At 37.0% G+C, this 17,028-nt stretch overlaps 1 protein-coding gene across 2 annotated transcripts in view; it reads left to right on the top strand.

Moving 5' to 3' along the window:
• The window catches only part of LOC123688718 (AN1-type zinc finger protein 6), a 49,238-nt gene that overhangs the window by 12,012 nt on the left and 20,198 nt on the right, over window positions 1–17,028 (top strand). The window contains exon 1 of one of the 2 annotated variants that reach the window (XM_045627356.1): window positions 9,320–9,593. The exons of the other annotated variant lie outside the window; for it this stretch is intronic. The gene's annotated coding sequence lies outside the window, so the exon portion shown is untranslated. Of the gene's footprint in view, window positions 1–9,319; window positions 9,594–17,028 lie in introns of those variants that run through there. 2 annotated transcript variants of the gene reach the window in all.

Below are 17,028 nucleotides of genomic sequence, written 5' to 3'. Positions count from 1 at the left end.
CTACCTTTCAAGGATAACTGACACAAGGCAGATTTCAATGAGTACTTTCATCAAAATAAGAAGGATTAAATCACGGTGCTTTTTCCTTGAATTCAACCTAGGCAAGAGGCTAGGGCAAACCAAAAAAAGGAATAATATATAGGGTGTTGTTCTCTTTGGAACTTTGCACAGAATAACATTTCGTGTTAATAAGGGGTTGTCCATTAATCACGTGATCTTTTTTCAGCATTTTTTAACCCCCCCTCCCCCATTGGTGATACGTAGTGAGGTTTAAGACCACCCCCCCCTCCCCCTTCTCAACATCACGTGTATTTTTAGTACCTACAACGAATCTTAAAATTTTCTGAATATTATCTTAATTTAAATACAGGTATAAACTATAATCTTATTTTATTCTGAAATTAAGGACCATAATAAAAATGTCTACACCAGGTTGCAAGTTTTTTTTGATTGCCATAACAATAATAATAAACGAAGAGTGTAATCATAGGAAAAACATGTATTGTACTAGTACATGAATATATTTAATGTAGTCAAGGTCACTACACGCCGCGCCGTGTCGCTTAATATTTGTTTAAAAATCGCGCGTTTGACGAAAAAATAAATACACGTGATATCTTACTACACCCCCCCTCCCCCTTGTGATATTTTCGTGATTTTTATCAAACCCCTCCCCCCCTTTCAAGCCTCACATGATTAATGGACAACCCCTAACAGTTTCAAAACAGAAAAATCAGGCAGTAACAGGCCATAGTCCCCGGTCTACCATAGTAAAACACATTTTATTGGCAAAATTCGATTTTATTATTCAACATAGTTGCCAACGAGGGCGATGCAGCGATTATATCGATCTTTCAACTTTTCGATACCATTTCTGTAGTACGATTTGTCTTTCGCTTCAAAATAGGCGTCAGTTTCGGTGATTTCTTCTTCATTGGCGCGAAATTTTTTTCCAGTGAGTATTCTTTTGAGGTCTGAGAACAGGAAAAAGTTGCTGGGTGGCCGATCTGGCGAATACAGTGGATGCAGAAGCAATTCGAAGCCCAATTTATGCAATTTTGCCATTGTTTTCATTGGGACACGGTGAATTGTCTTGATGAAACAGCACCTTTTTTTTTCTTTAAATGGGGCCGTTTTTTAACGATTTCATTCATTGTCACATATCAACGCAAAAATTCAGGTTTATTCCACTTAAACAGCTTCAAACACTACTCAGAATCATTAACTCGTTGTGAGCTCGCGTAGCACCCACTTTGCTCACAGCTTTCTCGTGAATAATATGATGTACACGTTCAGATGGTATCTTCACAATGTCTGCTATCGCGATCAACTTCACTTTACGGTCGTCCATAATTATTTCGTGAACTTTTTTGATTTTTTCGTCGGTGACAGCCTCTTTTGGGCGTCCAATGCGTTCGCCGTCTTCGGTGCTCATTTCACTACATTTAAACTTAGCATACCAATCAATGATGATTGATTTTCCTGGTGCAGACCCCGGAAACTCTTAATCGAGCCAAGATTTTGCTTCAACTGAATTTTTTCAGTTCAAAAAGCAATATTTTATCTGCACACGAAGATCTTTTTTTTCAAATAACTAGAGTAGCTACACTCACAACGCAATATCTCACAAACTAATTGTCGGACTGCTGTCAAATTTTGACACGTATAGTTTGAAGGTTGATACAAACTAAAAATCATATGGATTTAATACTAGCACAGCCATCTGTGCATCAGACCGGGGACTTTTCAATTGGCCTAATATATCGAAAAAAAAAATGGGGAAAGCACCGACATGAAGTCATGAGACAATAAAATACAATCATAATAATGCATTTTCAATAACGAATAACCACATAGTAAGTCATGTTAAAAAACAACATATATACATCATATATACACGTATACGACAAATATATCGCGTATATCGGTCTGGTAAACAAAGGACGCATACTTCGACATCCCCTAAGTCTTTGTCGCAGTGTTTAAGGCCTTGTAGTTGGCGACCGATGTGCTGCGGGTTAACGGTTCCTTTGTGCGTTCTTCGCGCGAATGGTGATTCATGCCCTGGACGTAAAGAAACAAGTTCTCTATCTCGGAGAAGCACAGAATGGGATGTGTCGCAACGCGAAAACTCACGACCGTGGACGCCCACGTGGATCTAAAATACACGGGAATATATATCCGCGTAAAAATCCAGGAAGTCAAGACATGACTGATTTCGGGGCAGTCCGAGCCGTGTTTTGATCCGCGAGCTCTCGCGCCAGTGGCGTAGGTTGATAGGTTAGTGAATTGAACTTCGCTGGGGTTTTTGGTTGTCTGAAAGTTGTGATGAAGTGGTTGAAAACCGACTGGTTAAGGTTAGGTTAGAAATTCTAAGAAAGTCTGAAGGCAGGCAATATTAATATACAGGGTTAGAACTATTTTGGAGGGGCACTACAGGGATATCGAAAACTGTTGGGAATACAGGGTGGCTTGAATTACAAAAAAGTTGCGTTATTTAGGGATGAGTGTGTTGGTGTTAACAGATTCAAAATATCTCCAATGGTTCCCGGGATATGCTGAAAAAACAAAAAATCGGGATTTTCTTTTTTTCTGTATAACTCATTTGTTTTGGAAGATAACTTCACGAAATTCGGTTTTAAGCCATTATCCAATATAGAGATTCTAATGGTGTCGTTAGTATTTTTCTGTTTTCCATTAATTCAGAGAGGAAGTTCAAATTTGCGTAGCTAGACTTGATATTTTTGTAGAATGTGATACATTGTTGAATTCATAATTTTTTTCTTAATCACCTCATAAGGAGAACCAATATGGCGTCTATGAAAAAATATGAGATGAACAAATTTAGTATTATTTTTGCCCACTGAACCCAAAATTAAAAAACTTTTTTTTGCGTCGATTTCCCGATACCTGTCGTCCCGCGTTGGCGCGCGCCACTGGCCCAGCTGGCTATTAATAAGCCGACGCTTAAACTGCCAACGGGCGACCTCGCTCGTCGCGGCGCTTTTCCCGGCGTCCGCAAAGGTCAAAGACTGCTCCCGGCGAGATCGGGCGGGCGTTAAGGGGGGTTCACGCCCGGGCGCGAAGTCGTAAGGGCTGGCACTTGAACCGTCTCGCTTTTTTTGTCGCCCGGCTTTGTGGATTATTCGATTATGGGTCGTTCTGTCCTTCCATTTCTTTTTTTAAGGGTATTTTCTTGGGAAATGTTTTGAACGCTTTAGGCGGGTTGAAGGTCGGTGTGGATTTCGTTGATGCTTTTTTTTTTTTTTCGAGAGTTGTTGGCGATGTGCGGGCGTTTAAAATGCGTCGGGTGGTGAATATGGCATCTTTTGATAGGACGCTGAGTAATATTTGTTGACCTTGTTGTTTAGTTCTTCGCTTATCAAGATGTAGTGTTATATGGGTAGTGGGCGTTAATTTAATAGAATCTGGGCGTTATCTTTGACGATGTCTACACTCTAAGTATCGAAAATTGTAGAGTGATATATACAAAAAAAAGTCAACGGATTATCAGAATATTGAAAAATTTCCAGGAGAAAATGATGAAGATTTGGAATCGTCCGAGGAAAAGTTTTTCGGAACTTCTGTAATTGTACAGTTTTTGAAAAATCCAATAATCTAAGAAAAAATCCGCCCAGTCATGCTTAGCCTCTTTCGAAACAATAAAATCCATTTGAATTGAATCATTTTATCCGATCAATAAGTTTAAAAGACAAAAAAAGTCAATTTGAGAAAACTCTTCAATTGATTGAAAGAATTTGAATGATTTTTTTTTCGAAAAATGTATTCGATACAACAATTGTTTCGACAACTAGATATTAGCTTCTTCAGGTGCGTTATTTCACTTTCTATCAATTCAACATTAGTTAAATGCCGTCTAGAAGAGACCGAAACAATTTTTGAAAAAATTAAGTTTTTTAAATGCTTGAACCGTTTTCTTCACGTATTCACATATTCTGATACCAGAGAGAAAATAGTAAGAATAGAGCAACAGTGTCTCCATGTTTTCTATCGTCTGATGAAAGATATTCATTCAATAAAAACGAATATAAACACTTTAAATTTCCACAGATTTTTATTGTTTTGACCATTTCACCGTCTTAGCAGCTTTACCAAGAATTGGTGACATTGCAATGTGTTATTTTTCAAAATATATTTTCAACTATACAGGGTTAGAACTGATTAGAGGGGCACTACAGGGATATCGAAAACCGTTAGAAAGATAAGGTGGCTTAAATTGCAAAAAAGTTGCGTTATTTAGGGACCCTGCATAAATACAAAAACGAAGAGTATCTATAGCCAATAAAATAATTTATTTATGGCATCCCTAATTGGTCGCAAATATTCTGGGCCTAGACAAGGTCTAGAGATAACACAATTTGTCTCGTAACTTAGGTTAAAGAGTGGGGATGACGCGTCATCCGTTATCCATATCGCCATTGGCCAAGGTCTACAGATGACAGTATCTTTTAACCAATCAGCGTCAACCATTCGTGACGTCAACGTTATCTCTTCAAGTTGAAAGTTACGAGGCAAACTGTCATCTGTCATCAAACTGTCTTGCGCCTGGGGTAGTATATAAATTGATCTGCTACAATCTGGAATTTCCAAAAATCTTTTTGAGGATGTTCAAAAGAGGTGACCTATTCACGTCTGCTTGATTATTCAACAAAATCTGTCTTGAACTATATCTCCATCTATATTATTAAAAGTTGAACACATTTGATATAAACTGACAAAATTAGCAATTCAAACAAACAAGACGTCTACAAAACTCCACTCTTTCACCGTTAAGGCAAACTCCTGAATCTATTTTGGGATGATACCTGGGCGTGAATGTTCATAATTCAATTGTGCAGCACATTTATCAACCATAAGTCCCCCCCACCTAGTCCTTCGTTCACTTTACAAGTGGACGTTAAATCGGGCGTTAGTGGGCGTTTAAAACGACTCGGTCGAAAGAGTTCTCGACTCGACTTCTGATTCAGTATTTCCTTTAATGAAACTGTCAGTGTTCCGATTGAATTTTGATCAGTTCATGTTTTGGTTAGCGGTGCCATCTTTAAGTGCTATTTTTGGGGGTGTGCGGGCGTTGAAAACATGCATAGGGCGAGAATTCATGAGTGTTTGGTTCGAATGGCAAGGCTAGACTTTGAGGTACGGTATACTGCCGCCTTCTTTCAGTTCTTGATTCATTTTCGATATAGAGTTGTGTTGTCATGTTTTTATATCGAACGATTACGATGAGAAAGTGGGCGTTACGTCATAAGTTAGAGGGCGTTAACATGAATTTCCTCTATTATCTGTTAATTTTTCCATAATTTATCAATTTTTGTTCTACTTGCGAATAAGTTTTGGCGAGATTTGTACAGGGTGTCTCAAATACGATGCTCACTGAAAACATCTCGAGAACTCTAAGATATGAGGGAAAATCTTTAAAATTCCCTGATTTATTCTTTCGAAATGAGAAATAATAATATATCAAGAAGCAGATCATAGATATATTGATTCGTTTTCGAATTGAAAGGGCGTTTCTGAAAAATATTTCAAATATTTCGCCACCTATATCTTGGATTCTGTTTGAAATACTCGAAAAATTCCAAAAAGTTATTTTCAGTAATTTTTATGGTGCACATGAAACTTATAATCTTAGATCTTAGAAACTAATTACGTTTTAGGGTTAAAGAGAAGAGTTGGTGTTTTCTGAAAGGGACATCCTATATATGATGAAAATTATACAATAGACACAAAACAAACTTGACAACGAATCAAGATATCTATGATCTGCTTTTGATATCTTATTATTTCGAAAAAAGAAGTCAGGGTTCCTTGAAATTTTTTTTTCTAACTGTAATAGTTCTCGAGATGATCCTCGGTGAGCATTGAATTTGGGACACCCTATAAAGCTTAAAGCTTACGGGAATTGGTTCGGACAATATGATGATATTTTCGAAGCTAAAAGTTGTTTTTGTTGATAATTTTGTTTACTCGGACCTCATGATTGTTGTAAATAAATCAGGAAGTTTCAAAAACATTCTCAATCGTATTCGTAAACTTTTGCATCGTTCTTTCACGTTTCTGCGTACTTGATCTTCGTACGTAGCTGATTTTGACGTACTCAACGTCACGTAACGTAAGCATGGTGGTGCATCTCCTCGAAAATGTAAACTTCCGTTTGTGTTTTTAGTTTCCGATTCTTTTACACAGCAAAACATTTTCGAATCGAATAACAAACGAAATTAAGAATTGAACGCTTGTTCCAATGAATTTTCTTTCATTATTCCTTTCGGGCAGGGTTGCCATTGAAATACCCCAAATGATGTCAAAAATTCTCCCAAAATCGTGATATTTTTCGAAAAATCCTCCAAATTTTTATATGTCGCTACGTTACATCACTGAGCGTCAATTACTATAATAATAATTAATTTTCGATTAATCAATTAAGTTCCTAATATATGTATACACAGAATATAATGAAATAAATGTTAAAATTACTCTGAATACAAAAAAAATGTACATGAAAAATGGCTATTAGACACTGAAAACAATGGAATTTATAGGTTAATATCTTAAAATAAAAAAACCGAAACCACCAAAAAAATACCCCAAGAAATATTATCCTTCTAAATTTCCCCTGAGTGTCCAAGATTCCCCCAAATTTAGGGAAAAATACTCCAATTTGGCAACCCTGCGTTCGGGTGGGGATAAAGTTGCAGTAAGGCACAGTTTCGCTTGCGGCCTTTGCTATTTCTAAGGCTAATTTGGAGGGGAGGTCAAAAAATCTTCCTAAGGCACGTTTTCGCTTGCCGCCTATTCTATTTCTAAAGGTGAATTTTGTAACTGAACTTTATTGGCAAACAATTCGAAATGCATCCGCATGATATTGTATTCGTTTTGCTTTCAAAAAATGAGATAATGACGCTGCAAGGGTCGGTTCTGCTCACGGCCTGTGTTATTTCTTAGGGTGGTTTTCGAAACTGAACTCTAAAGGTGAAAAATTCGAATTATATTACATTCAGAGCTTCTTTCGTGGAAGTGGCTGAGAAAAGGAAAATTATGTCTTATCTATTCAAATGCGTAACAAATATACTATAATTAGAATTATCTGCGAATAAAGTTCAGTATCAAAAATCACCCTAAGAAATAGGAATAGGTTGCAAGCAAAACTGTGCTTTATGACTTCAAAATGAAGGATTTCATCGACAGCTGTTGGCATGGGTTGGCTTGGCTTACACCTGTCGTTTGGGATTTGATCTTTTTAGGGTCTCTGGAGTCTAGAATAAAGGGTGCTGGGAGTTGAGAAGACTACCTAAGGATGTGGGAGGTATAAATAAGGATTTGTTTCGAAAGTTTCAACTGGTAGAAATAAACAGAGAGAGTCCCAGGGTGCTTGTAACAAACATATAGCAGATTTTTGAAATGCGTCTGTATCATGATGAATTTTAAAAATTTCTCGAATGCTTTCAGCAAATTTTAAAAAAAGTAGAAACCGTATAAACCTTTCAATTTTAGAAGTTGTCTGTTGGTTTTCCATCAGATTTTAATGTTAATTTGGATATTTCATTTACTGTGATAATTTCAAGAAACGATCTAATTTTTATACAGTAATCACCAATAATAGATCAAATGAAATGATCTTGTAATGATATGAAGACAAAGAATAGGAGTTTTGAGAATTATCTCCAATTTTGTAAAAACTTTTCTATTATTTGGATCGAGATTTTTCCTATCTGTTCTCCTCCTACTATTATAAGTTTTACTTAGATTCATTGAGAAATAATGAAACATTGAAACATCTTATCAATTTGTATTTTTTTTTAGATTTGTAATTCTAGTCTTTTATTTTATAAGTTGTAGCTTCTTGCATATCTCGAGGCAAATTTGAGTCCACAAATTTATTTGAAGTGGACATTTCACAATATTAATAAAATAATGAAATATGAACATAACGAAGAAAGAAATACTCAAGTATGTATTCCCCTCAATCTTTTCAAAACTGGCATTTCTATTATCAGTTATAAATTGATTGGAGAAACGACGAAACATTTTGTGAAAGTTGTAGTACTTTGTTCATTTCATTTGTAATCTTATCTTATTATTTAGAATCTCGAAAGTCCTAAGTACTAACGAATTATTACTTGAAGGGTCTACAAACTTTATTTGAACCTAATTATCAATTCGAAAGTTCTACTAACGAATTTCGGGACTTATTTGAGAATGAAATAATCTCCAAACTTTAATTGGACCTAGGGAACATTTCACCAGTTTTGGTTTTTCCAATATCAGCCGATTGAAAGCTGAAGTACTTTGTACCTACATCTTATTATTTAAATCACAAATTCGAAAGTTTCAGTATCGAATTCATGATACTTATTTGAAATTAACGAGTCTATAATATTTATTTGAAACTAGTGAGAACATTTCACTAACTTAACTTATCTGAAGGGAAGTTATATCAATATAATCACCCATTGAAAACCACTTTGTTATCAGAATAATCGTATCGGCCTGAAATATTACTTCTATTGTATTTTTCATATAATTTCCAATAAAATCTCTATTTGCCACATTGACATTTATCGGAAATAACCTCTATTTATCGTCTGCATCTATGGTTAATATAGTTTTCATTTTCTTCTTCTTCTAATGATCAATCATTGAATGCTTGGAGGAAGCATAGAAGTTGTGATATCCAGGGTTGCCAGATTGTAGGATTTCTCCCAAAAAATAAGAAATCTTTTAGTATGTTCTGTTTGCGACTTTTTCTGTAAGTTAAATTTATTTTCCGAGGAATAATAGCGGGGATTTCATTGCAACAATTATCTAAATTAATGTTATCGAGTAAAATAAAAAAGGTTTCTATAAATGAATTCAATGACACGCGAAGCATTGCCCCAAGCCAGAAGTAAACACAAAGTTTATTTGGAAATCCTTAAAAATTTATTTTAAGACGACCTTGCCTCTCTACCCGTGTCGTCGATTAACGATAATTCACCTCGCTCGAGTAGTTTTTCATCACCTCGCCATCCTCTTGCGACATAAAGGGAACAAAGCTCTTTTGTCTACATCCGCGAGCCAGCCAGGTCATTCCTCGAAAAATTACGAATCAGTTTCCAAAACAAAAAAAAAATCTGAAATACGCATTTGTCGATAAACAAAACCCCGGGCACGTGAACAGAGCGATGGGAGTACTTGGAGTTTGATCCGTACAGCGTCAGAGTAGAGGGGATCCAGCCTATCGCCGACCAATCAACGCACCTCTGACGTTCATCAATGACAAGGCAACGTCGCCTCGCGTTTCGACAGTGCTCATTTCATTTCTGTGCTTCAGAAACACCGAGAACGTCGAGCCGTACGGTTCTCTCCGCTTTCTAGTGTAAATATCAGTCTGTGGTGCGTGAAAGGTTCACGAGTGTCCCATTTAGACATCAGTTCGGTGGTTTCGAATCAGCTGGGAGCTTTTCAGTGCGACGATTCGGATAAATTCAATGTGTTGAGTGTTTTATCAGTGCTTCCAAAGTTGTTGTGACGAAGGCACCCGTGCCTGATTGTGCAATCGCCAGGCTCAAGGCTTCGAAATTGGTCGTTTTAAGGTATGTACGACGTTCTAGATTATCTATGCAATTGTCCCCCTTAGATGTTGGGTAATGACTCAACGGGTTTCATGCTGCACGTTTTCTTTTCTACTGGAATTTCCGTCTGTCTGCGCGCATGTTTCCTGGGTTTTGACACGCATCATGCTTTTTGTCCCAGCGAGAAACGCTACGTCATGTTATGTTCGATGACGCACTTCCTTGTTTGTCCCACTGTTTGGAAAGTAACCCGCATTTTTCAACTCCATTGGACGCTTTGTGGGGGTCTGCTCGTTTCTCAAGGCGAAAATCTAAATTCGATACTGTTCCTCTTTTTGACAATAATTGGCACGTACGAATAATAATTCCTTCGACATTGAATTTTATGTTCTACGACCATCGAAATTAATATTCCGCAATCGTTGAGGTTAGGGTATCTGCTGGTAATGGCTTGAAATTGAAGTGTTTTTGGACGAGTTTCCAACATCCAGAGTAAATAACGATGTTTACGTAAAGCGATAATAGTTGTGTTTTTATTTATGTTTTTGTACACGTGAACTCCCCATGAGTAAGATTGAGGCGGATTGATCTGGTATGATTCATTTGCTTACTATCGATGCTGTTTCGTAGTAATAATTTCCCATATTATTTCCGTGAATCATTCAGCACATCGATATTCATAAATTTGATTTGCGATAGTTTCGATTCTATGAGCCAAACAAGTGTCATTTTTAATAACCGTTGAATATCCAATGCGTAGTTGGTTCTCTATGCTATATTTAAAAAAGTTCTTCTGTTTTCAACGTCTTGCTTGATTCAAATTGTTGCACGTCCTCGGGATTTTTAAAAAAAGATGCGGGATATTCTCGGTTGCAGTTTGTTGAACTTCGATCGTTGTTTATTAAGCGGGCTTTGATGATTCATGGTAGAAACTCCCAGTCATTTCCGTTGTTTTGGGTGCCTTGTTCATGGGTCTTTTTGGTTTACACGATGTTTTTGTCAGATGAGGTTTATTTTTTCCATCATTCGTTTGAAATCGATTCATTAATTTTCGAGGCGAAATAGAAATAATTTCTTCGATTTAAAATGCTTTTACCAAGAATTATTGCTGTTTGTACAATTCATGGTGACAAAAAACTAAGGTTACACTTACCTGTCAACTCATTTTTCCTAAGATTTGAAGTCATAATTCAGAAGTTCTCTGAATTTTTCATGAATTTTATAATATTTACACGTTTTGATCCATTTTCTATATTCTGTATGATTGACTTTGTCGTTACTTGGTGAAAATTCATTTAATTAATATTAAACGTTATTCTAGTTTCCACTACAATAGCAGTGTCAGATTTTCAATATAGAAATTTTATAAGAAATCTGAAGTTGCTTCTGGTAGCGAAACAATTGTTATTCCCACAATAAAATAGTGAAAATCAAAATTGTATTCAATAGTTTCTGATTTACATTTGTTCAGTCCATAGAGCGTCGATGCTTAAATTGTGATTGAAAATTCTCGAATGAGATTCAAATGTATTTTTCAAATTTAATTATCTGCCTCTTATCCTGTATCTGTTGTTTTTTATGATGGAAAGTTTTGTTATCATATTTCTTTGTTTTTTCTGCCATTAGGCTTTTTTGTAGACATTTGCTCACTAATCAAATTGTTCAGTAAACTTGTTCTTCACATTCATTGTTCCTTTTGTTCTGTTTGTGCTTGATTCACTGTAACTGTTGATATTTTTGTTTACTTCCGTATATTCTTGTTTGTTTAGTATATTATTTTGTATATCTCTTATTAAACTATCATTAGCTGTTTGATTCTGTTATTATCTGCTCGCGTTTCTTGGTTTTATTGGCAGGAAATACCAACACTGCTCAGTTAAAACGGAATTAGGGATTATTCTTCACCGATTTTTATGGTGTTTTCACATAATTCACATTGTAGTATATCACTTAATTTGCTAATAAAAAAAATATTAAAATCGGCAAATTTTTGTTTCTCGCTAAAAAAGATTAATGATATGGCATATCTACAAAGCTAGGCAAAACTCCAATTTTGTGAAAAGTTTTAAGAAGACTCTAAAAAGTACTTTATTTCGACGAAAGTTGGAACTATTGTAATTATCCTAACTTCTACTGATTATTCAATCGTTCTGGCAACACCGCACATTGCCCTCCTCCAGGCAAACATCGAAAAGTCACGTCTTGATCTTGCCTTTGTTTTTGCATGTGTTTTGACTACAACCCCCTCAAATCTTGCTTCGAAGCGAAACGCCTTAAAAAATCCCACCTGTTTGATTCCCAGCCCACCCCTCGGTTCTGTATACATCCCGTACCAGCCAACCACCCCCTATTCCGCGAGAGAAACATCTAAACCCCCCCTTCCCCCTTGTCAGTCTGGAGCGACCCGCGGGACCTCCGCCGGCGTGGCGTTTTTGTTTACCTCTGTCGGACAGATGTGCACCTATGACGTTGGGGGGAGGGGGTTTTTAGGAGGGCGAACGGAGCTACAAATACGCGTCGTTTGGGCCCGCCAGACGGTGGCTTGGCGGCCGGGGTCGTTGACTGTTTCGGGCCGGGCGGACGCGAAAGGGTTGATGGAGGGGGAGAAGGAGAGTGGTGGTTGCTCGCTGTAGGACGGGGTGGGGGGAATCGGCGACACCTGTGGCGTACCTAATTTCGGGCGTTCGCGTTTATCTGTAATTAGCGCTAGTTGTAGTGCCCGTCATTGACTCTTTCTGTTGTGATTGAAGGAAATTAGGTGGTGTCCAGTGTTGCCGGGTCTGGGAATTTTTCCGTAGAAATGGGGAAATTCGGTATCGGTTTGGGGACTGGAGAAAAATTTCCTAAAAACAAGGACAATGTTGCCAGGTCTGAGAATTTTTCCGTAGAAATAGGGAAATTTCGTGTCGTTTGGGGACTGGAGAAAAACTTCCTAAAAGCAAGGAATATCTGTAAAGATATGTTGTTTTTATTTATCTCTTCATCTCCCTTAATTTCTAAAACATAGCTTTTGCGGCCCCTGTTAATATGACTTTTTCTTTTGAAATGATCTTTAGGAATACCCAGTGTAAAGTACTAGTTGAGACATAGAATTCTGCGAACTTTATTCATGAATATGAAGTCTAATGAAGCGACAATACCTAGTAGTGAATCTTCGTGTGAATTCGAACAGGTAATTAAAACAAAGAAACGGTACGTACGTCGCCATTGTTCTTTCATGGTATCTATCGATATTATGCGAGTTCTCGTTTTCGTATGAGCGATATCGACGAAGTGACTTTCACTGTCATTAACAATCGTTTTCATTGGAAAACTCGTTCGAAATGACCTTGCCACCGATATGTCATCGATATTCGTCATTTCGTCTCAATCATTATCGCATTATGGCGTTTTCTGAGTATTTTCGATTAGGAATGCATCAAATATTGGGGATATCTCGAAAATTTATCCACCATAAATAAATACCTACGTAATTTTATCGTTCTTAAATGGTGAAAGTATCTTGACGATCAAGGATTATGTTATCCGGTGCCTTGACTTGTTGACATGACAAAATTGTTGATTTTATAATAATACATTTATATTTGTATATAATTGATATTTATCATTCTAGCGTTTCAAAAAGGCACGTAATTTTAAATTATCTGAAATATCAACAATTTCTTTGTCCCAAGTGTTGATTTCAACAAGGAGAAATTAGACCATTCCTCATTTTTTCTCTAATTCTGTGGTTATTCCGTTCATTCTTCCACATCTTGTAGAACAAAATCGTGCGAGAATATATCAGAAACGCACAGTTTTCATGGTTATATTTTATTATTATATGTTGGTACTCCGAACTTTCCGCTACGGCCTTATCTGTCAATTCATCAAATTGCCTTAAAGAAATCAGTTCTGCCAACCAACATTTTTCAATGCAAAAATCACTAAATGATATTTATGGAAGTATTTCATTAATTTCAATAAAAATGCAATGAATTAGAGAAAATAATGTATAATACTCGTACAGAAGACTCTTTCTACCACTCGTTCATTCAAAGCTCGCCACTTCGTGGCTCGTTTTTGAATTTTGAACTCGTGGAAGAATATCAATGCCTTCTGCACTTGTATTTTAAATAACTATTATAAATTTTTTTTTATTGTAATATGAGGTGTAGTGAAAAAAATTTCATTATTTTTTGCATGAAGAACAATGATTTCCATAGTTAAAATTATCCAATTTAGATCGATAACTTGTTGTCATTTTGAAGGTGACATCATAACGCTTCTGTCATAGAAGCCCTCGTCCTTATTGGCAAAAAATTGAGACAGTCGATTTTCACAAGATTCTATTGAAGCGAATTTTTCACCAGCAAAATTGTTCTCCGTGGACAGCAACAGATGGTAATCACATGGTTCCAGCATATTTATCTTTGCTAGTGTCGATCTTGGATGCGAGCTCAAACTAAGCTAAGTGAACTAATCACAAAACTGTCAGAAAAGTTTTTGTAGTATGAAAGATACAGATAACTAAACTATTGGAGAGATAATGGATTTCTTTCGACTACACCTGATAATTTCAAATTAATACGTGTGCCTGTTCGAATGTACACAATTTTGTATAATTCTTTGAAGATATACAATTTCTGGCCCACCATATGCAACAATAAACGGAAACGTTTCGAGTGAACCTTTCTCTCATTGCGTTATGGAACGCGTTCGCACGTTTACGTTACAGTTACGTCACAGTTTCTCTCAGATTATAACCTCATCACAACCGAAAACGTTTTAGGCGAAAATCGAAATCGAAAATTTTCGCGTGTTTTTCTCGATCGAAAAAGTTCCTCGTATCTCTTCTCGTCGTCGGCTTTATATTTCCGTTATATGTATATGCATATCTCCCGCATTCCCCCGTTTCATTTGGAAAGTGGAATTGTTAATCCTTCGATCTAGGAGGCTACGGCGTTCCGCGGGCGTTCTCGCGCTTCTCGAAACTTTCTCCCGGAAAGATCGTGGGACGGACAACAACCGTGCCTGCCGAATTTTTTTTTTCGGTTCGCCGGCCGGTTTCGCAACGCCACGCCACCGATTCGGTCACGCGCATCTGGGTCTTCCGGCTTTTGATTTTTTTTTTCGCGATTTTCCGGCGTCTATGAATATTTTATGCGTAGGAGAGAAATCATTTCTCTAATTGTGTGTATGTATGTTTTTATCTTAATGTTTCTTAATTCTGTATTAAAAAAAGTGTTACTTTTCGATGGCACTAAAGCCACGAAACAATCCCTTCTCCAATTGAAATATGGCTATTTTTTAAACGTTTCGACATTAGGTGTGTGTACAGGGTGGGCAAATAAGCGAGGTAAGCGGCTATATCTCTGGATCCACTCATCGTAGAGACTTGCGGTAAAAAATTTTACCACTAAAGTGTAAAAGAAAGCACACTGGAAATTGTTTTGAAGTTCATACCTCTACCGCTAGGGGGCGTGATAGCTATCGTCGAGTAGAAAAATGAATGTTACTCGAAAATGTTTTATATGAAGTTGAAGAAAAAATATCATCACTGTAATCCTTGTGAAATTCTCTATGTTTTTGAATTGTCACTTTCGATTTTACATCAAATAAGGGTAGGGGAAAGGGAGAAATCTGACTGATTGAAATGCCTGTAACTTCAGTTTGGCTCAACATTTTTGAGCAAATTAGATCTCGTCTGAAAGATAATATGTTGTTGATTGAGAACAAAATATACTCATGATAAATATGTTTTTGCTGCTTTCGATAGGGGGCGCTTATTCAGAAGTGCATTGTTTTGTTCATTTTACTTCGAAATTTCAAATGTAATGATAGGATAATCTTAACTGTAACAGAAATTCCATTATATTTGCATGAAAAACCCTGGAGGTTGCAAAGCGATAGTTTCAGGCGTTCTGAAGTAATGGCCGAAAAAAGATATTCTTCAACTGATGCACTGAAAAACACTGAAAATGATGTTGCCAGACTGTCCAATCAATCTTATTACTGCTTACAAAACAGATTTTGGGATTCTATTTAGAACGACTCGTTATAGGACGGCAGAATAATTATGATCCATTCAAATTCTTAAGAAATCAATGTTTTATAATACAAGTGCTGATACACGTAATTGGAGCAAAGGAAAATGAAATCGGAAACGACCAAATCCAATTATTACGAAAGAAACAAGTACGCATAATCATAATAAGTAGATAAATCTCCAAACACATCATCAGAGTTGACAACACAAACTTAGAAATTGCCTGGACAATATTTTTGACTGAATAACGGATAAGCCTATTCTAACAACCAGCTCGAAAAAAGAAACAGCTGTAATTCCAAATCGGAGAGCGTAATCCAGATTACCATAACTCGTAGAAAGTTCTTGCATAATTCAACCGTCAACTATGCCACCGATACTACAACGCGTGCGTTTTCCTCGACCATAGATGGCGATTTCTTCTTCTTTCCTTCTTGAACATATGCAGATTGAACGCGGAGGGCCGGACGTGGCGTCGCCGACGTAGCGGTGCAACTCGACGACGGACGGAGCATTTATGCGAGAGAAATGCACGCCAGTGAATCGCGAAAGGAGGTCATTACGTCATCGGCCCGTCGGGGGAGACCCCGCGACCTTGCGGGCGTACGTCGAGGATCTAGTCGTCGTCGCCGTCGCGTGTGCAAGTGCGCGATGACGCGCCCCACTTTCCTGATTTTCACGTTTTACATAATCGTGGCTTTTTTCGCGACTCGCGACGCCACTGAAGGGTTCCTTCCAGTGTGGTGCTTGTTGAAGAAATGATTTTTTCGAAAAAAGAAACAACTGCACCAGAATAACTTTTAATTGTTTTTGAAATGTTGAAGGTTTAGTCGATCGAACTTAGTAACACTTCAGTCAATAGGTTACAGGCCCAACCAGTAAAAACGCATATTTCCTTCAGAAACCTGAATTTATTCGTCAACGTTGTCACCTTCTGGAGTGATGCATGTACTTCAAAGGTCCTCTAACTTTTCTGTAGGAAAATTTGTCTCTTGTAGAGATCTCAGAGTAATAAATATAGATAGAGGGAGCATATGTCATTTTCATTAAGCAAATTTTGTCCCCAATTGACCATATTCACCGTCGCCATATTGTTGTGCGACAATACCAACTACCCAGTGTTCCCAACGAAGAAATATTGAGTTTACTAGAAAAATTCCACAATATAAAGTTTATAAGTGAAGTTTATGTGTACCTTTTCTGACAACTACGCCAGATAGGCTTGTTTGGGCAATATTTCGCAAAAATTTCACCTTTTGGAAATAAAAACATTAGTGAAAGACGGTTTTATGAACAAATTAACTGTGGCCGAGTGTATAAATGAAGGCTTCGCTCCATTTTTGGAAATAGTCAGTGGAAGAATAATCTCTATGGCTGATAGTATTTTTGATATTAGCGGTATTTTTCTAGTTAACTCAATATTTCTCT

Source organism: Harmonia axyridis, chromosome 1, assembly GCF_914767665.1.
Source record: "Harmonia axyridis chromosome 1, icHarAxyr1.1, whole genome shotgun sequence".
In the NCBI taxonomy this organism is placed as follows: Eukaryota; Metazoa; Arthropoda; class Insecta; order Coleoptera; family Coccinellidae; genus Harmonia; species Harmonia axyridis.
This window is presented reverse-complemented; position numbering and strand designations above follow the sequence as displayed.